The 17,041-nt window shown below is 50.9% G+C and overlaps 30 non-coding genes across 30 annotated transcripts; all 30 read left to right on the plus strand.

Annotated features, from left to right (window-relative positions):
* The first annotated feature begins 284 nt into the window (after positions 1–284).
* LOC135590632 (5S ribosomal RNA) lies at positions 285–403 on the plus strand. Its single transcript, XR_010478039.1, has one exon. It is a non-coding gene; the product is annotated as a 5S ribosomal RNA (ribosomal RNA).
* A 340-nt stretch (positions 404–743) lies between these two features.
* On the plus strand, positions 744–862 carry LOC135590618 (5S ribosomal RNA). Its single transcript, XR_010478024.1, has one exon. It is a non-coding gene; the product is annotated as a 5S ribosomal RNA (ribosomal RNA).
* Positions 863–1,406: 544 nt separating this feature from the next.
* Positions 1,407–1,525, plus strand: LOC135590333 (5S ribosomal RNA). The gene has a single exon (XR_010477739.1). It is a non-coding gene; the product is annotated as a 5S ribosomal RNA (ribosomal RNA).
* A 544-nt stretch (positions 1,526–2,069) lies between these two features.
* On the plus strand, positions 2,070–2,188 carry LOC135590555 (5S ribosomal RNA). Its single transcript, XR_010477963.1, has one exon. It is a non-coding gene; the product is annotated as a 5S ribosomal RNA (ribosomal RNA).
* Positions 2,189–2,528: 340 nt separating this feature from the next.
* On the plus strand, positions 2,529–2,647 carry LOC135590875 (5S ribosomal RNA). Its single transcript, XR_010478278.1, has one exon. It is a non-coding gene; the product is annotated as a 5S ribosomal RNA (ribosomal RNA).
* Positions 2,648–2,987: 340 nt separating this feature from the next.
* LOC135590647 (5S ribosomal RNA) lies at positions 2,988–3,106 on the plus strand. The gene has a single exon (XR_010478054.1). It is a non-coding gene; the product is annotated as a 5S ribosomal RNA (ribosomal RNA).
* Positions 3,107–3,650: 544 nt separating this feature from the next.
* On the plus strand, positions 3,651–3,769 carry LOC135589702 (5S ribosomal RNA). Its single transcript, XR_010477108.1, has one exon. It is a non-coding gene; the product is annotated as a 5S ribosomal RNA (ribosomal RNA).
* A 544-nt stretch (positions 3,770–4,313) lies between these two features.
* LOC135590138 (5S ribosomal RNA) lies at positions 4,314–4,432 on the plus strand. The gene has a single exon (XR_010477545.1). It is a non-coding gene; the product is annotated as a 5S ribosomal RNA (ribosomal RNA).
* A 340-nt stretch (positions 4,433–4,772) lies between these two features.
* Positions 4,773–4,891, plus strand: LOC135590633 (5S ribosomal RNA). Its single transcript, XR_010478040.1, has one exon. It is a non-coding gene; the product is annotated as a 5S ribosomal RNA (ribosomal RNA).
* A 544-nt stretch (positions 4,892–5,435) lies between these two features.
* On the plus strand, positions 5,436–5,554 carry LOC135590212 (5S ribosomal RNA). Its single transcript, XR_010477618.1, has one exon. It is a non-coding gene; the product is annotated as a 5S ribosomal RNA (ribosomal RNA).
* Positions 5,555–5,894: 340 nt separating this feature from the next.
* Positions 5,895–6,013, plus strand: LOC135590716 (5S ribosomal RNA). The gene has a single exon (XR_010478122.1). It is a non-coding gene; the product is annotated as a 5S ribosomal RNA (ribosomal RNA).
* Positions 6,014–6,557: 544 nt separating this feature from the next.
* LOC135589842 (5S ribosomal RNA) lies at positions 6,558–6,676 on the plus strand. Its single transcript, XR_010477249.1, has one exon. It is a non-coding gene; the product is annotated as a 5S ribosomal RNA (ribosomal RNA).
* Positions 6,677–7,220: 544 nt separating this feature from the next.
* On the plus strand, positions 7,221–7,339 carry LOC135590139 (5S ribosomal RNA). Its single transcript, XR_010477546.1, has one exon. It is a non-coding gene; the product is annotated as a 5S ribosomal RNA (ribosomal RNA).
* A 340-nt stretch (positions 7,340–7,679) lies between these two features.
* Positions 7,680–7,798, plus strand: LOC135590619 (5S ribosomal RNA). Its single transcript, XR_010478025.1, has one exon. It is a non-coding gene; the product is annotated as a 5S ribosomal RNA (ribosomal RNA).
* A 544-nt stretch (positions 7,799–8,342) lies between these two features.
* LOC135589360 (5S ribosomal RNA) lies at positions 8,343–8,461 on the plus strand. Its single transcript, XR_010476768.1, has one exon. It is a non-coding gene; the product is annotated as a 5S ribosomal RNA (ribosomal RNA).
* A 340-nt stretch (positions 8,462–8,801) lies between these two features.
* Positions 8,802–8,920, plus strand: LOC135590975 (5S ribosomal RNA). Its single transcript, XR_010478379.1, has one exon. It is a non-coding gene; the product is annotated as a 5S ribosomal RNA (ribosomal RNA).
* Positions 8,921–9,464: 544 nt separating this feature from the next.
* On the plus strand, positions 9,465–9,583 carry LOC135590599 (5S ribosomal RNA). The gene has a single exon (XR_010478006.1). It is a non-coding gene; the product is annotated as a 5S ribosomal RNA (ribosomal RNA).
* A 340-nt stretch (positions 9,584–9,923) lies between these two features.
* Positions 9,924–10,042, plus strand: LOC135591022 (5S ribosomal RNA). The gene has a single exon (XR_010478409.1). It is a non-coding gene; the product is annotated as a 5S ribosomal RNA (ribosomal RNA).
* Positions 10,043–10,586: 544 nt separating this feature from the next.
* LOC135590927 (5S ribosomal RNA) lies at positions 10,587–10,705 on the plus strand. The gene has a single exon (XR_010478330.1). It is a non-coding gene; the product is annotated as a 5S ribosomal RNA (ribosomal RNA).
* A 340-nt stretch (positions 10,706–11,045) lies between these two features.
* Positions 11,046–11,164, plus strand: LOC135590885 (5S ribosomal RNA). The gene has a single exon (XR_010478288.1). It is a non-coding gene; the product is annotated as a 5S ribosomal RNA (ribosomal RNA).
* A 544-nt stretch (positions 11,165–11,708) lies between these two features.
* On the plus strand, positions 11,709–11,827 carry LOC135589361 (5S ribosomal RNA). Its single transcript, XR_010476769.1, has one exon. It is a non-coding gene; the product is annotated as a 5S ribosomal RNA (ribosomal RNA).
* A 340-nt stretch (positions 11,828–12,167) lies between these two features.
* Positions 12,168–12,286, plus strand: LOC135591514 (5S ribosomal RNA). Its single transcript, XR_010478549.1, has one exon. It is a non-coding gene; the product is annotated as a 5S ribosomal RNA (ribosomal RNA).
* A 544-nt stretch (positions 12,287–12,830) lies between these two features.
* Positions 12,831–12,949, plus strand: LOC135589883 (5S ribosomal RNA). Its single transcript, XR_010477290.1, has one exon. It is a non-coding gene; the product is annotated as a 5S ribosomal RNA (ribosomal RNA).
* A 340-nt stretch (positions 12,950–13,289) lies between these two features.
* LOC135590899 (5S ribosomal RNA) lies at positions 13,290–13,408 on the plus strand. Its single transcript, XR_010478303.1, has one exon. It is a non-coding gene; the product is annotated as a 5S ribosomal RNA (ribosomal RNA).
* A 544-nt stretch (positions 13,409–13,952) lies between these two features.
* Positions 13,953–14,071, plus strand: LOC135590645 (5S ribosomal RNA). Its single transcript, XR_010478052.1, has one exon. It is a non-coding gene; the product is annotated as a 5S ribosomal RNA (ribosomal RNA).
* A 340-nt stretch (positions 14,072–14,411) lies between these two features.
* On the plus strand, positions 14,412–14,530 carry LOC135590956 (5S ribosomal RNA). Its single transcript, XR_010478360.1, has one exon. It is a non-coding gene; the product is annotated as a 5S ribosomal RNA (ribosomal RNA).
* A 544-nt stretch (positions 14,531–15,074) lies between these two features.
* On the plus strand, positions 15,075–15,193 carry LOC135589751 (5S ribosomal RNA). Its single transcript, XR_010477158.1, has one exon. It is a non-coding gene; the product is annotated as a 5S ribosomal RNA (ribosomal RNA).
* A 544-nt stretch (positions 15,194–15,737) lies between these two features.
* On the plus strand, positions 15,738–15,856 carry LOC135590140 (5S ribosomal RNA). Its single transcript, XR_010477547.1, has one exon. It is a non-coding gene; the product is annotated as a 5S ribosomal RNA (ribosomal RNA).
* Positions 15,857–16,196: 340 nt separating this feature from the next.
* On the plus strand, positions 16,197–16,315 carry LOC135590286 (5S ribosomal RNA). Its single transcript, XR_010477692.1, has one exon. It is a non-coding gene; the product is annotated as a 5S ribosomal RNA (ribosomal RNA).
* A 544-nt stretch (positions 16,316–16,859) lies between these two features.
* Positions 16,860–16,978, plus strand: LOC135590142 (5S ribosomal RNA). The gene has a single exon (XR_010477548.1). It is a non-coding gene; the product is annotated as a 5S ribosomal RNA (ribosomal RNA).
* The last annotated feature ends 63 nt before the right edge of the window (positions 16,979–17,041 follow it).

Consider the following 17,041-nt stretch of genomic DNA (forward strand, 5'->3'; position numbering starts at 1 on the left):
ATTTTTCCAGCATTATGGCCAACAATAAATATGTCATTAACATATATATAGCAGGAGAATAATGAAATCATCATCTAAAAATTTCTTCATAAAACATACAATGACCAGACATGGTTCTAGGATGGGTGACCCCCTGGGAAGTCCTCGTGTTGCACTCCTTTTTGCGCCCCGAGCGGCCAAAACCTCTCCCGTCGACCTCCGAGGCGATGGTTTTGGGCCTCGGAATTTGCCGTCGATGCGCCGTCCGCGACGTGCACAAAGGGGAGGGACGACGCACACAAAACGATTGCGATCATACCAGCACTAAAGCACCGGATCCCATCAAAACTCCGAAGTTAAGCGTGCTTGGGCGAAAGTAGTATTAGGATGGGTGACCCCCTTGGAAGTCCTCGTGTTGCACTCCTTTTTGCGCCCCGAGCGGCCAAAAGACTTACTTAAAACTCTCTTTTAAGCTTTTCAATTTTTCCAGCATTATGGCCAACAATAAATATGTCATTAACATATATATAGCAGGAGAATAATGAAATCATCATCTAAAAATTTCTTCATAAAACATACAATGACCAGACATGGTTCTAGGATGGGTGACCCCCTGGGAAGTCCTCGTGTTGCACTCCTTTCTGCGCCCCGAGCGGCCAAAACCTCTCCCGTCGACCTCCGAGGCGATGGTTTTGGGCCTCGGAATTTGCCGTCGATGCGCCGTCCGCGACGTGCACAAAGGCGAGGGACGACGCACACAAAAAGAGTGCGATCATACCAGCACTAAAGCACCGGATTCCATCAGAACTCCGAAGTTAAGCGTGCTTGGGCGAGAGTAGTATTAGGATGGGTGACCCCCTGGGAAGTCCTCTTGTTTCACTCTTTTTTGCGCCCCGAGCGGCCAAAAGACTTACTTAAAACTCTCTTTTAAGCTTTTCAATTTTTCCAGCAATATGGCCAACAATAAATATGTCATTAACATATATATAGCAGGAGAATAATGAAATCATCATCTAAAAATTTCTTCATAAAACATACAATGACCAGACATGGTTCTAGGATGGGTGACCCCCTGGGAAGTCCTCGTGTTGCACTCCTTTTTGCGCCCCGAGCGGCCAAAACCTCTCCCGTCGACCTCCGAGGCGATGGTTTTGGGCCTCGGAATTTGCCGTGACCGCTACGCAGTCAGTCTCGTGGGGCTCGGAGAGAGCTTTCCGGAATGGGGCCGCAATAGCGATTCCGAGTTCGTTCGAGAAAGTCCCGATGGTTTCGGCGCGCGCTTGCCGTGTCCGGTACGCGGTCGGCCTCGTGGGCATCGGAGGGATCCGACAATGGCGATTCCGAGATCGTTCGAGAGGTTTCGGGGCTCCGGTCGTCGATGCGCCGTCCGCGACGTGCACAAAGGCGAGGGACGACGCACACAAAACGAGTGCCATCATACCAGCACTAAAGCAATGGATCCCATCAGAACTCCGAAGTTAAGCATGCTTGGGCGAGAGTAGTACTAGGATGGGTGACCCCCTGGGAAGTCCTCGTGTTGCACTCCTTTTTGCGCCCCGAGTGGCCAAAAGACTTACTTAAAACTGTCTTTTAAGCTTTTCAATTTTTCCAGCATTATGGCTAACAATAAATATGTCATTAACATATATATAGCTGGAGAATAATGAAATCATCATCTAAAAATTTCTTCATAAAACATACAATGACCAGACATGGTTCTAGGATGGGTGACCCCCTGGGAAGTCCTCGTGGTGCACTCCTTTTTGCGCCCCGAGCGGCCAAAACCTCTCCCGTCGACCTCCGAGGCGATGGTTTTGGGCCTCGGAATTTGCCGTGACCGCTACGCAGTCAGTCTCGTGGGGCTCGGAGAGAGCTTTCCGGAATGGGGCCGCAATAGCGATTCCGAGTTCGTTCGAGAAAGTCCCGATGGTTTCGGCGCGCGCTTGCCGTGTCCGGTACGCGGTCGGCCTCGTGGGCATCGGAGGGATCCGACAATGGCGATTCCGAGATCGTTCGAGAGGTTTCGGGGCTCCGGTCGTCGATGCGCCGTCCGCGACGTGCACAAAGGCGAGGGACGACGCACACAAAACCATTGCGATCATACCAGCACTAAAGCACCGGATCCCATCAGAACTTCGAATTTAAGCGTGCTTGGGCGAGAGTAGTACTAGGATGGGTGACCCCCTGGGAAGTCCTTGTGTTGCACTCCTTTTTGCGCCCCGAGCGGCCAAAAGACTTACTTAAAACTCTCTTTTAAGCTTTTCAATTTTTCCAGCATTATGGCCAACAATAAATATGTCATTAACATATATATAGCAGGAGAATAATGAAATCATCATCTAAAAATTTCTTCATAAAACATACAATGACCAGACATGGTTCTAGGATGGGTGACCCCCTGGGAAGTCCTCGTGTTGCACTCCTTTTTGCGCCCCGAGCGGCCAAAACCTCTCCCGTCGACCTCCGAGGCGATGGTTTTGGGCCTCGGAATTTGCCGTCGATGCGCCGTCCGCGACGTGCACAAAGGGGAGGGACGACGCACACAAAACGATTGCGATCATACCAGCACTAAAGCACCGGATCCCATCAAAACTCCGAAGTTAAGCGTGCTTGGGCGAAAGTAGTATTAGGATGGGTGACCCCCTTGGAAGTCCTCGTGTTGCACTACTTTTTGCGCCCCGAGCGGCCAAAAGACTTACTTAAAACTCTCTTTTAAGCTTTTCAATTTTTCCAGCATTATGGCCAACAATAAATATGTCATTAACATATATATAGCAGGAGAATAATGAAATCATCATCTAAAAATTTCTTCATAAAACATACAATGACCAGACATGGTTCTAGGATGGGTGACCCCCTGGGAAGTCCTCGTGTTGCACTCCTTTCTGCGCCCCGAGCGGCCAAAACCTCTCCCGTCGACCTCCGAGGCGATGGTTTTGGGCCTCGGAATTTGCCGTCGATGCGCCGTCCGCGACGTGCACAAAGGCGAGGGACGACGCACACAAAAAGAGTGCGATCATACCAGCACTAAAGCACCGGATTCCATCAAAACTCCGAAGTTAAGCGTGCTTGGGCGAGAGTAGTATTAGGATGGGTGACCCCCTGGGAAGTCCTCTTGTTTCACTCTTTTTTGCGCCCCGAGCGGCCAAAAGACTTACTTAAAACTCTCTTTTAAGCTTTTCAATTTTTCCAGCAATATGGCCAACAATAAATATGTTATTAACATATATATAGCAGGAGAATAATGAAATCATCATCTAAAAATTTCTTCATAAAACATACAATGACCAGACATGGTTCTAGGATGGGTGACCCCCTGGGAAGTCCTCGTGTTGCACTCCTTTTTGCGCCCCGAGCGGCCAAAACCTCTCCCGTCGACCTCCGAGGCGATGGTTTTGGGCCTCGGAATTTGCCGTGACCGCTACGCAGTCAGTCTCGTGGGGCTCGGAGAGAGCTTTCCGGAATGGGGCCGCAATAGCGATTCCGAGTTCGTTCGAGAAAGTCCCGATGGTTTCGGCGCGCGCTTGCCGTGTCCGGTACGCGGTCGGCCTCGTGGGCATCGGAGGGATCCGACAATGGCGATTCCGAGATCGTTCGAGAGGTTTCGGGGCTCCGGTCGTCGATGCGCCGTCCGCGACGTGCACAAAGGCGAGGGACGACGCACACAAAACGAGTGCGATCATACCAGCACTAAAGCAATGGATCCCATCAGAACTCCGAAGTTAAGCATGCTTGGGCGAGAGTAGTACTAGGATGGGTGACCCCCTGGGAAGTCCTCGTGTTGCACTCCTTTTTGCGCCCCGAGTGGCCAAAAGACTTACTTAAAACTGTCTTTTAAGCTTTTCAATTTTTCCAGCATTATGGCTAACAATAAATATGTCATTAACATATATATAGCTGGAGAATAATGAAATCATCATCTAAAAATTTCTTCATAAAACATACAATGACCAGACATGGTTCTAGGATGGGTGACCCCCTGGGAAGTCCTCGTGTTGCACTCCTTTTTGCGCCCCGAGCGGCCAAAACCTCTCCCGTCGACCTCCGAGGCGATGGTTTTGGGCCTCGGAATTTGCCGTGACCGCTACGCAGTCAGTCTCGTGGGGCTCGGAGAGAGCTTTCCGGAATGGGGCCGCAATAGCGATTCCGAGTTCGTTCGAGAAAGTCCCGATGGTTTCGGCGCGCGCTTGCCGTGTCCGGTACGCGGTCGGCCTCGTGGGCATCGGAGGGATCCGACAATGGCGATTCCGAGATCGTTCGAGAGGTTTCGGGGCTCCGGTCGTCGATGCGCCGTCCGCGACGTGCACAAAGGCGAGGGACGACGCACACAAAACGATTGCGATCATACCAGCACTAAAGCACCGGATCCCATCAGAACTTCGAATTTAAGCGTGCTTGGGCGAGAGTAGTACTAGGATGGGTGACCCCCTGGGAAGTCCTTGTGTTGCACTCCTTTTTGCGCCCCGAGCGGCCAAAAGACTTACTTAAAACTCTCTTTTAAGCTTTTCAATTTTTCCAGCATTATGGCCAACAATAAATATGTCATTAACATATATATAGCAGGAGAATAATGAAATCATCATCTAAAAATTTCTTCATAAAACATACAATGACCAGACATGGTTCTAGGATGGGTGACCCCCTGGGAAGTCCTCGTGTTGCACTCCTTTTTGCGCCCCGAGCGGCCAAAACCTCTCCCGTCGACCTCCGAGGCGATGGTTTTGGGCCTCGGAATTTGCCGTCGATGCGCCGTCCGCGACGTGCACAAAGGGGAGGGACGACGCACACAAAACGATTGCGATCATACCAGCACTAAAGCACCGGATCCCATCAAAACTCCGAAGTTAAGCGTGCTTGGGCGAAAGTAGTATTAGGATGGGTGACCCCCTTGGAAGTCCTCGTGTTGCACTCCTTTTTGCGCCCCGAGCGGCCAAAAGACTTACTTAAAACTCTCTTTTAAGCTTTTCAATTTTTCCAGCATTATGGCCAACAATAAATATGTCATTAACATATTTATAGCAGGAGAATAATGAAATCATCATCTAAAAATTTCTTCATAAAACATACAATGACCAGACATGGTTCTAGGATGGGTGACCCCCTGGGAAGTCCTCGTGTTGCACTCCTTTCTGCGCACCGAGCGGCCAAAACCTCTCCCGTCGACCTCCGAGGCGATGGTTTTGGGCCTCGGAATTTGCCGTGACCGCTACGTAGTCAGTCTCGTGGGGCTCGGAGAGAGCTTTCCGGAATGGGGCCGCAATAGCGATTCCGAGTTCGTTCGAGAAAGTCCCGATGGTTTCGGCGCGCGCTTGCCGTGTCCGGTACTCGGTCGGCCTCGTGGGCATCGGAGGGATCCGACAATGGCGATTCCGAGATCGTTCGAGAGGTTTCGGGGCTCCGGTCGTCGATGCGCCGTCCGCGACGTGCACAAAGGCGAGGGACGACGCACACAAAACGATTGCGATCATACCAGCACTAATGCACCGGATCCCATCAGAACTTCGAATTTAAGCGTGCTTGGGCGAGAGTAGTACTAGGATGGGTGACCCCCTGGGAAGTCCTTGTGTTGCACTCCTTTTTGTGCCCCGAGCGGCCAAAAGACTTACTTAAAACTCTCTTTTAAGCTTTTCAATTTTTCCAGCATTATGGCCAACAATAAATATGTCATTAACATATATATAGCAGGAGAATAATGAAATCATCATCTAAAAATTTCTTCATAAAACATACAATGACCAGACATGGTTCTTGGATGGGTGACCCCCTGGGAAGTCCTCGTGTTGCACTCCTTTTTGCGCCCCGAGCGGCCAAAACCTCTCCCGTCGACCTCCGAGGCGATGGTTTTGGGCCTCGGAATTTGCCGTCGATGCGCCGTCCGCGACGTGCACAAAGGCGAGGGACGACGCACACAAAAAGAGTGCGATCATACCAGCACTAAAGCACCGGATTCCATCAGAACTCCGAAGTTAAGCGTTCTTGGGCGAGAGTAGTACTAGGATGGGTGACCCCCTGGGAAGTCCTCTTGTTTCACTCTTTTTTGCGCCCCGAGCGGCCAAAAGACTTACTTAAAACTCTCTTTTAAGCTTTTCAATTTTTCCAGCATTATGGCCAACAATAAATATGTCATTAACATATATATAGCAGGAGAATAATGAAATCATCATCTAAAAATTTCTTCATAAAACATACAATGACCAGACATGGTTCTAGGATGGGTGACCCCCTGGGAAGTCCTCGTGTTGCACTCCTTTCTGCGCCCCGAGCGGCCAAAACCTCTCCCGTCGACCTCCGAGGCGATGGTTTTGGGCCTCGGAATTTGCCGTGACCGCTACGCAGTCAGTCTCGTGGGGCTCGGAGAGAGCTTTCCGGAATGGGGCCGCAATAGCGATTCCGAGTTCGTTCCAGAAAGTCCCGATGGTTTCGGCGCGCGCTTGCCGTGTCCGGTACGCGGTCGGCCTCGTGGGCATCGGAGGGATCCGACAATGGCGATTACGAGATCGTTCGAGAGGTTTCGGGGCTCCGGTCGTCGATGCGCCGTCCGCGACGTGCACAAAGGCGAGGGACGACGCACACAAAACGAGTGCGATCATACCAGCACTAAAGCACCGGATCCCATCAGAACTCCGAAGTTAAGCGTGCTTGGGCGAGAGTAGTACTAGGATGGGTGACCCCCTGGGAAGGCCTTGTGTTGCACTCTTTTTTGCGCCCCGAGCGGCCAAAAGACTTACTTAAAACTCTCTTTTAAGCTTTTCAATTTTTCCAGCATTATGGCCAACAATAAATATGTCATTAACATATATATAGCAGGAGAATAATGAAATCATCATCTAAAAATTTCTTCATAAAACATACAATGACCAGACATGGTTCTAGGATGGGTGACCCCCTGGGAAGTCCTCGTGTTGCACTCCTTTTTGCGCCCCGAGCGGCCAAAACCTCTCCCGTCGACCTCCGAGGCGATGGTTTTGGGCCTCGGAATTTGCCGTGACCGCTACGCAGTCAGTCTCGTGGGGCTCGGAGAGAGCTTTCCGGAATGGGGCCGCAATAGCGATTCCGAGTACGTTCGAGAAAGTCCCGATGGTTTCGGCGCGCGCTTGCCGTGTCCGGTACGCGGTCGGCCTCGTGGGCATCGGAGGGATCCGACAATGGCGATTCCGAGATCGTTCGAGAGGTTTCGGGGCTCCGGTCGTCGATGCGCCGTCCGCGACGTGCACAAAGGCGAGGGATGACACACACATAACGATTGCGATCATACCAGCACTAAAGCACCGGATCCCATCAGAACTTCGAATTTAAGCGTGCTTGGGCGAGAGTAGTACTAGGATGGGTGACCCCCTGGGAAGTCCTTGTGTTGCACTCCTTTTTGCGCCCCGAGCGGCCAAAAGACTTACTTAAAACTCTCTTTTAAGCTTTTTAATTTTTCCAGCATTATGGCCAACAATAAATATGTCATTAACATATATATAGCAGGAGAATAATGAAATCATCATCTAAAAATTTCTTCATAAAACATACAATGACCAGACAAGGTTCTTGGATGGGTGACCCCCTGGGAAGTCCTCGTGTTGCACTCCTTTTTGCGCCCCGAGCGGCCAAAACCTCTCCCGTCGACCTCCGAGGCGATGGTTTTGGGCCTCGGAATTTGCCGTCGATGCGCCGTCCGCGACGTGCACAAAGGCGAGGGACGACGCACACAAAAAGAGTGCGATCATACCAGCACTAAAGCACCGGATTCCATCAGAACTCCGAAGTTAAGCGTGCTTGGGCGAGAGTAGTATTAGGATGGGTGACCCCCTGGGAAGTCCTCTTGTTTCACTCTTTTTTGCGCCCCGAGCGGCCAAAAGACTTACTTAAAACTCTCTTTTAAGCTTTTCAATTTTTCCAGCATTATGGCCAACAATAAATATGTCATTAACATATATATAGCAGGAGAATAATGAAATCATCATCTAAAAATTTCTTCATAAAACATACAATGACCAGACATGGTTCTAGGATGGGTGACCCCCTGGGAAGTCCTCGTGTTGCACTCCTTTTTGCGCCCCGAGCGGCCAAAACCTCTCCCGTCGACCTCCGAGGCGATGGTTTTGGGCCTCGGAATTTGCCGTGACCGCTACGCAGTCAGTCTCGTGGGGCTCGGAGAGAGCTTTCCGGAATGGGGCCGCAATAGCGATTCCGAGTTCGTTCGAGAAAGTCCCGATGGTTTCGGCGCGCGCTTGCCGTGTCCGGTACGCGGTCGTCCTCGTGGGCATCGGAGGGATCCGACAATGGCGATTCCGAGATCGTTCGAGAGGTTTCGGGGCTCCGGTCGTCGATGCGCCGTCCGCGACGTGCACAAAGGCGAGGGACGACGCACACAAAACGAGTGCGATCATACCAGCACTAAAGCACCGGATCCCATCAGAACTCCGAAGTTAAGCCTGCTTGGGCGAGAGTAGTACTAGGATGGGTGACCCCCTTGGAAGTCCTCGTGTTGCACTCCTTTTTGCGCCCCGAGCGGCCAAAAGACTTACTTAAAACTCTCTTTTAAGCTTTTCAATTTTTCCAGCATTATGGCCAACAATAAATATGTCATTAACATATATATAGCAGGAGAATAATGAAATCATCATCTAAAAATTTCTTCATAAAACATACAATGACCAGACATGGTTCTTGGATGGGTGACCCCCTGGGAAGTCCTCGTGTTGCACTTCTTTTTGCGCCCCGAGCGGCCAAAACCTCTCCCGTCGACCTCCGAGGCGATGGTTTTGGGCCTCGGAATTTGTCGTCGATGCGCCGTCCGCGACGTGCACAAAGGCGAGGGACGACGCACACAAAACGATTGCGATCATACCAGCACTAAAGCACCGGATCCAATCAGAACTCCGAAGTTAAGCGTGCTTGGGCGAAAGTAGTACTAGGATGGGTGACCCCTTGGGAAGTCCTCTTGTTTCACTCTTTTTTGCGCCCCGAGCGGCCAAAAGACTTACTTAAAACTCTCTTTTAAGCTTTTCAATTTTTCCAGCATTATGGCCAACAATAAATATGTCATTAACATATATATAGCAGGAGAATAATGAAATCATCATCTAAAAATTTCTTCATAAAACATACAATGACCAGACATGGTTCTAGGATGGGTGACCCCCTGGGAAGTCCTCGTGTTGCACTCCTTTCTGCGCCCCGAGCGGCCAAAACCTCTCCCGTCGACCTCCGAGGCGATGGTTTTGGGCCTCGGAATTTGCCGTGACCGCTACGCAGTCAGTCTCGTGGGGCTCGGAGAGAGCTTTCCGGAATGGGGCCGCAATAGCGATTCCGAGTTCGTTCGAGAAAGTCCAGATGGTTTCGGCGCGCGCTTGCCGTGTCCGGTACGCGGTCGGCCTCGTGGGCATCGGAGGGATCCGACAATGGCGATTACGAGATCGTTCGAGAGGTTTCGGGGCTCCGGTCGTCGATGCGCCGTCCGCGACGTGCACAAAGGCGAGGGACGACGCACACAAAACGATTTCGATTATACCAGCACTAAAGCACCGGATCCCATCAGAACTCCGAATTTAAGCGTGCTTGGGCGAGAGTAGTACTAGGATGGGTGACCCCCTGGGAAGTCCTTGTGTTGCACTCCTTTTTGCGCCCCGAGCGGCCAAAAGACTTACTTAAAACTCTCTTTTAAGCTTTTCAATTTTTCCAGCATTATGGCCAACAATAAATATGTCATTAACATATATATAGCAGGAGAATAATGAAATCATCATCTAAAAATTTCTTCATAAAACATACAATGACCAGACATGGTTCTTGGATGGGTGACCCCTTGGGAAGTCCTCGTGTTGCACTCCTTTTTGCGCCCCGAGCGGCCAAAACCTCTCCCGTCGACCTCCGAGGCGATGGATTTGGGCCTCGGAATTTGCCGTCGATGCGCCGTCCGCGACGTTCACAAAGGCGAGGGACGACGCACACAAAAAGAGTGCGATGATACCAGCACTAAAGCACCGGATTCCATCAGAACTCCAAAGTTAAGCGTTCTTGGGCGAGAGTAGTACTAGGATGGGTGACCCCTTGGGAAGTCCTCTTGTTTCACTCTTTTTTGCGCCCCGAGCGGCCAAAAGACTTACTTAAAACTCTCTTTTAAGCTTTTCAATTTTTCCAGCATTATGGCCAACAATAAATATGTCATTAACATATATATAGCAGGAGAATAATGAAATCATCATCTAAAAATTTCTTCATAAAACATACAATGACCAGACATGGTTCTAGGATGGGTGACCCCCTGGGAAGTCCTCGTGTTGCACTCCTTTCTGCGCCCCGAGCGGCCAAAACCTCTCCCGTCGACCTCCGAGGCGATGGTTTTGGGCCTCGGAATTTGCCGTGACCGCTACGCAGTCAGTCTCGTGGGGCTCGGAGAGAGCTTTCCGGAATGGGGCCGCAATAGCGATTCCGAGTTCGTTCGAGAAAGTCCCGATGGTTTCGGCGCGCGCTTGCCGTGTCCGGTACGCGGTCGGCCTCGTGGGCATCGGAGGGATCCGACAATGGCGATTACGAGATCGTTCGAGAGGTTTCGGGGCTCCGGTCGTCGATGCGCCGTCCGCGACGTGCACAAAGGCGAGGGACGACGCACACAAAATCAGTTAGATCATACCAGCACTAAAGCACCGGATCCCATCAAAACTCCGAAGTTAAGCGTGCTTGGGCGAGAGTAGTACTAGGATGGGTTACCCCCTGGGAAGTCCTCGTGTTGCACTCCTTTTTGCGCCCCGAGCGGCCAAAAAACTTACTTAAAACTCTCTTTTAAGCTTTTCAATTTTTCCAGCATTATGGCCAACAATAAATATGTCATTAACATATATATAGCAGGAGAATAATGAAATCATCATCTAAAAATTTCTTCATAAAACATACAATGACCAGACATGGTTCTTGGATGGGTGACCCCCTGGGAAGTCCTCGTGTTGCACTCCTTTTTGCGCCCCGAGCGGCCAAAACCTCTCCCGTCGACCTCCGAGGCGATGGTTTTGGGCCTCGGAATTTGCCGTCGATGCGCCGTCCGCGACGTGCACAAAGGCGAGGGACGACGCACACAAAAAGAGTGCGATCATACCAGCACTAAAGCACCGGATTCCAACAGAACTCCGAAGTTAAGCGTGCTTGGGCGAGAGTAGTATTAGGATGGGTGACCCCCTGGGAAGTCCTCTTGTTTCACTCTTTTTTGCGCCCCGAGCGGCCAAAAGACTTACTTAAAACTCTCTTTTAAGCTTTTCAATTTTTCCAGCATTATGGCCAACAATAAATATGTCATTAACATATATATAGCAGGAGAATAATGAAATCATCATCTAAAAATTTCTTCATAAAACATACAATGACCAGACATGGTTCTAGGATGGGTGACCCCCTGGGAAGTCATCGTGTTGCACTCCTTTTTGCGCCCCGAGCGGCCAAAACCTCTCCCGTCGACCTCCGAGGCGATGGTTTTGGGCCTCGGAATTTGCCGTGACCGCTACGCAGTCAGTCTCGTGGGGCTCGGAGAGAGCTTTCCGGAATGGGGCCGCAATAGCGATTCCGAGTTCGTTCGAGAAAGTCCCGATGGTTTCGGCGCGCGCTTGCCGTGTCCGGTACGCGGTCGGCCTCGTGGGCATCGGAGGGATCCGACAATGGCGATTCCGAGATCGTTCGAGAGGTTTCGGGGCTCCGGTCGTCGATGCGCCGTCCGCGACGTGCACAAAGGCGAGGGACGACGGACACAAAACGAGTGCGATCATACCAGCACTAAAGCACCGGATCCCATCAGAACTCCGAAGTTAAGCCTGCTTGGGCGAGAGTAGTACTAGGATGGGTGACCCCCTTGGAAGTCCTCGTGTTGCACTCCTTTTTGCGCCCCGAGCGGCCAAAAGACTTACTTAAAACTCTCTTTTAAGCTTTTCAATTTTTCCAGCATTATGGCCAACAATAAATATGTCATTAACATATATATAGCAGGAGAATAATGAAATCATCATCTAAAAATTTCTTCATAAAACATACAATGACCAGACATGGTTCTTGGATGGGTGACCCCCTGGGAAGTCCTCGTGTTGCACTCCTTTTTGCGCCCCGAGCGGCCAAAACCTCTCCCGTCGACCTCCGAGGCGATGGTTTTGGGCCTCGGAATTTGTCGTCGATGCGCCGTCCGCGACGTGCACAAAGGCGAGGGACGACGCACACAAAACGATTGCGATCATACCAGCACTAAAGCACCGGATCCAATCAAAACTCCGAAGTTAAGCGTGCTTGGGCGAAAGTAGTACTAGGATGGGTGACCCCTTGGGAAGTCCTCTTGTTTCACTCTTTTTTGCGCCCCGAGCGGCCAAAAGACTTACTTAAAACTCTCTTTTAAGCTTTTCAATTTTTCCAGCATTATGGCCAACAATAAATATGTCATTAACATATATATAGCAGGAGAATAATGAAATCATCATCTAAAAATTTCTTCATAAAACATACAATGACCAGACATGGTTCTAGGATGGGTGACCCCCTGGGAAGTCCTCGTGTTGCACTCCTTTCTGCGCCCCGAGCGGCCAAAACCTCTCCCGTCGACCTCCGAGGCGATGGTTTTGGGCCTCGGAATTTGCCGTGACCGCTACGCAGTCAGTCTCGTGGGGCTCGGAGAGAGCTTTCCGGAATGGGGCCGCAATAGCGATTCCGAGTTCGTTCGAGAAAGTCCAGATGGTTTCGGCGCGCGCTTGCCGTGTCCGGTACGCGGTCGGCCTCGTGGGCATCGGAGGGATCCGACAATGGCGATTACGAGATCGTTCGAGAGGTTTCGGGGCTCCGGTCGTCGATGCGCCGTCCGCGACGTGCACAAAGGCGAGGGACGACGCACACAAAACGATTGCGATTATACCAGCACTAAAGCACCGGATCCCATCAGAACTCCGAATTTAAGCGTGCTTGGGCGAGAGTAGTACTAGGATGGGTGACCCCCTGGGAAGTCCTTGTGTTGCACTCCTTTTTGCGCCCCGAGCGGCCAAAAGACTTACTTAAAACTCTCTTTTAAGCTTTTCAATTTTTCCAGCATTATGGCCAACAATAAATATGTCATTAACATATATATAGCAGGAGAATAATGAAATCATCATCTAAAAATTTCTTCATAAAACATACAATGACCAGACATGGTTCTTGGATGGGTGACCCCCTGGGAAGTCCTCGTGTTGCACTCCTTTTTGCGCCCCGAGCGGCCAAAACCTCTCCCGTCGACCTCCGAGGCGATGGATTTGGGCCTCGGAATTTGCCGTCGATGCGCCGTCCGCGACGTTCACAAAGGCGAGGGACGACGCACACAAAAAGAGTGCGATCATACCAGCACTAAAGCACCGGATTCCATCAGAACTCCAAAGTTAAGCGTTCTTGGGCGAGAGTAGTACTAGGATGGGTGACCCCCTGGGAAGTCCTCTTGTTTCACTCTTTTTTGCGCCCCGAGCGGCCAAAAGACTTACTTAAAACTCTCTTTTAAGCTTTTCAATTTTTCCAGCATTATGGCCAACAATAAATATGTCATTAACATATATATAGCAGGAGAATAATGAAATCATCATCTAAAAATTTCTTCATAAAACATACAATGACCAGACATGGTTCTAGGATGGGTGACCCCCTGGGAAGTCCTCGTGTTGCACTCCTTTCTGCGCCCCGAGCGGCCAAAACCTCTCCCGTCGACCTCCGAGGCGATGGTTTTGGGCCTCGGAATTTGCCGTGACCGCTACGCAGTCAGTCTCGTGGGGCTCGGAGAGAGCTTTCCGGAATGGGGCCGCAATAGCGATTCCGAGTTCGTTCGAGAAAGTCCCGATGGTTTCGGCGCGCGCTTGCCGTGTCCGGTACGCGGTCGGCCTCGTGGGCATCGGAGGGATCCGACAATGGCGATTACGAGATCGTTCGAGAGGTTTCGGGGCTCCGGTCGTCGATGCGCCGTCCGCGACGTGCACAAAGGCGACGGACGACGCACACAAAATCAGTTAGATCATTCCAGCACTAAAGCACCGGATCCCATCAGAACTCCGAAGTTAAGCGTGCTTGGGCGAGAGTAGTACTAGGATGGGTGACCCCCTGGGAAGTCCTCGTGTTGCACTCCTTTTTGCGCCCCGAGCGGCCAAAAGACTTACTTAAAACTCTCTTTTAAGCTTTTCAATTTTTCCAGCATTATGGCCAACAATAAATATGTCATTAACATATATATAGCAGGAGAATAATGAAATCATCATCTAAAAATTTCTTCATAAAACATACAATGACCAGACATGGTTCTAGGATGGGTGACCCCCTGGGAAGTCCTCGTGTTGCACTCCTTTTTGCGCCCCGAGCGGCCAAAACCTCTCCCGTCGACCTCCGAGGCGATGGTTTTCGGCCTCGGAATTTGCCGTCGATGCGCCGTCCGCGACGTGCACAAAGGGGAGGGACGACGCACACAAAACGATTGCGATCATACCAGCACTAAAGCACCGGATCCCATCAAAACTCCGAAGTTAAGCGTGCTTGGGCGAAAGTAGTACTAGGATGGGTCACCCCCTTGGAAGTCCTCGTGTTGAACTCCTTTTTGCGCCCCGAGCGGCCAAAAGACTTACTTAAAACTCTCTTTTAAGCTTTTCAATTTTTCCAGCATTATGGCCAACAATAAATATGTCATTAACATATATATAGCAGGAGAATAATGAAATCATCATCTAAAAATTTCTTCATAAAACATACAATGACCAGACATGGTTCTAGGATGGGTGACCCCCTGGGAAGTCCTCGTGTTGCACTCCTTTTTGCGCCCCGAGCGGCCAAAACCTCTCCCGTCGACCTCCGAGGCGATGGTTTTGGGCCTCGGAATTTGCCGTGACCGCTACGCAGTCAGTCTCGTGGGGCTCGGAGAGAGCTTTCCGGAATGGGGCCGCAATAGCGATTCCGAGTTCGTTCGAGAAAGTCCCGATGGTTTCGGCGCGCGCTTGCCGTGTCCGGTACGCGGTCGGCCTCGTGGGCATCGGAGGGATCCGACAATGGCGATTCCGAGATCGTTCGAGAGGTTTCGGGGCTCCGGTCGTCGATGCGCCGTCCGCGACGTGCACAAAGGCGAGGGACGACGCACACAAAACGAGTGCGATCATACCAGCACTAAAGCATCGGATCCCATCAGAACTTCGAAGTTAAGCATGCTTGGGCGAGAGTAGTACTAGGATGGGTGACCCCCTGGGAAGTCCTCGTGTTGCACTCCTTTTTGCGCCCCGAGTGGCCAAAAGACTTACTTAAAACTGTCTTTTAAGCTTTTCAATTTTTCCAGCATTATGGCTAACAATAAATATGTCATTAACATATATATAGCAGGAGAATAATGAAATCATCATCTAAAAATTTCTTCATAAAACATACAATGACCAGACATGGTTCTAGGATGGGTGACCCCCTGGGAAGTCCTCGTGTTGCACTCCTTTTTGCGCCCCGAGCGGCCAAAACCTCTCCCGTCGACCTCCGAGGCGATGGTTTTGGGCCTCGGAATTTGCCGTGACCGCTACGCAGTCAGTCTCGTGGGGCTCGGAGAGAGCTTTCCGGAATGGGGCCGCAATAGCGATTCCGAGTTCGTTCGAGAAAGTCCCGATGGTTTCGGCGCGCGCTTGCCGTGTCCGGTACGCGGTCGGCCTCGTGGGCATCGGAGGGATCCGACAATGGCGATTCCGAGATCGTTCGAGAGGTTTCGGGGCTCCGGTCGTCGATGCGCCGTCCGCGACGTGCACAAAGGCGAGGGACGACGCACACAAAATGATTGCGATCATACCAGCACTAAAGCACCGGATCCCATCAGAACTTCGAATTTAAGCGTGCTTGGGCGAGAGTAGTACTAGGATGGGTGACCCCCTGGGAAGTCCTTGTGTTGCACTCCTTTTTGCGCCCCGAGCGGCCAAAAGACTTACTTAAAACTCTCTTTTAAGCTTTTCAATTTTTTCAGCATTATGGCCAACAATAAATATGTCATTAACATATATATAGCAGGAGAATAATGAAATCATCATCTAAAAATTTCTTCATAAAACATACAATGACCAGACATGGTTCTTGGATGGGTGACCCCCTTGGAAGTCCTCGTGTTGCACTCCTTTTTGCGCCCCGAGCGGCCAAAACCTCTCCCGTCGACCTCCGAGGCGATGGTTTTGGGCCTCGGAATTTGCCGTCGATGCGCCGTCCGCGACGTGCACAAAGGCGAGGGACGACGCACACAAAAAGAGTGCGATCATACCAGCACTAAAGCACCGGATTCCATCAGAACTCCGAAGTTAAGCGTGCTTGGGCGAGAGTAGTACTAGGATGGGTGACCCCCTGGGAAGTCCTCTTGTTTCACTCTTTTTTGCGCCCCGAGCGGCCAAAAGACTTACTTAAAACTCTCTTTTAAGCTTTTCAATTTTTCCAGCATTATGGCCAACAATAAATATGTCATTAACATATATATAGCAGGAGAATAATGAAATCATCATCTAAAAATTTCTTCATAAAACATACAATGACCAGACATGGTTCTAGGATGGGTGACCCCCTGGGAAGTCCTCGTGTTGCACTCCTTTCTGCGCCCCGAGCGGCCAAAACCTCTCCCGTCGACCTCCGAGGCGATGGTTTTGGGCCTCGGAATTTGCCGTGACCGCTACGCAGTCAGTCTCGTGGGGCTCGGAGAGAGCTTTCCGGAATGGGGCCGCAATAGCGATTCCGAGTTCGTTCGAGAAAGTCCCGATGGTTTCGGCGCGCGCTTGCCGTGTCCGGTACGCGGTCGGCCTCGTGGGCATTGGAGGGATCCGACAATGGCGATTCCGAGATCGTTCGAGAGGTTTCGGGGCTCCGGTCGTCGATGCGCCGTCCGCGACGTGCACAAAGGCGAGGGACGACGCACACAAAATGATTGCGATCATACCAGCACTAAAGCACCGGATCCCATCAGAACTTCGAATTTAAGCGTGCTTGGGCGAGAGTAGTACTAGGATGGGTGACCCCCTGGGAAGTCCTTGTGTTGCACTCCTTTTTGCGCCCCGAGCGGCCAAAAGACTTACTTAAAACTCTCTTTTAAGCTTTTCAATTTTTT

Source organism: Musa acuminata, chromosome BXJ1-8 (genome assembly GCF_036884655.1).
Source record: "Musa acuminata AAA Group cultivar baxijiao chromosome BXJ1-8, Cavendish_Baxijiao_AAA, whole genome shotgun sequence".
Lineage (NCBI taxonomy): Eukaryota > Viridiplantae > Streptophyta > Magnoliopsida > Zingiberales > Musaceae > Musa > Musa acuminata.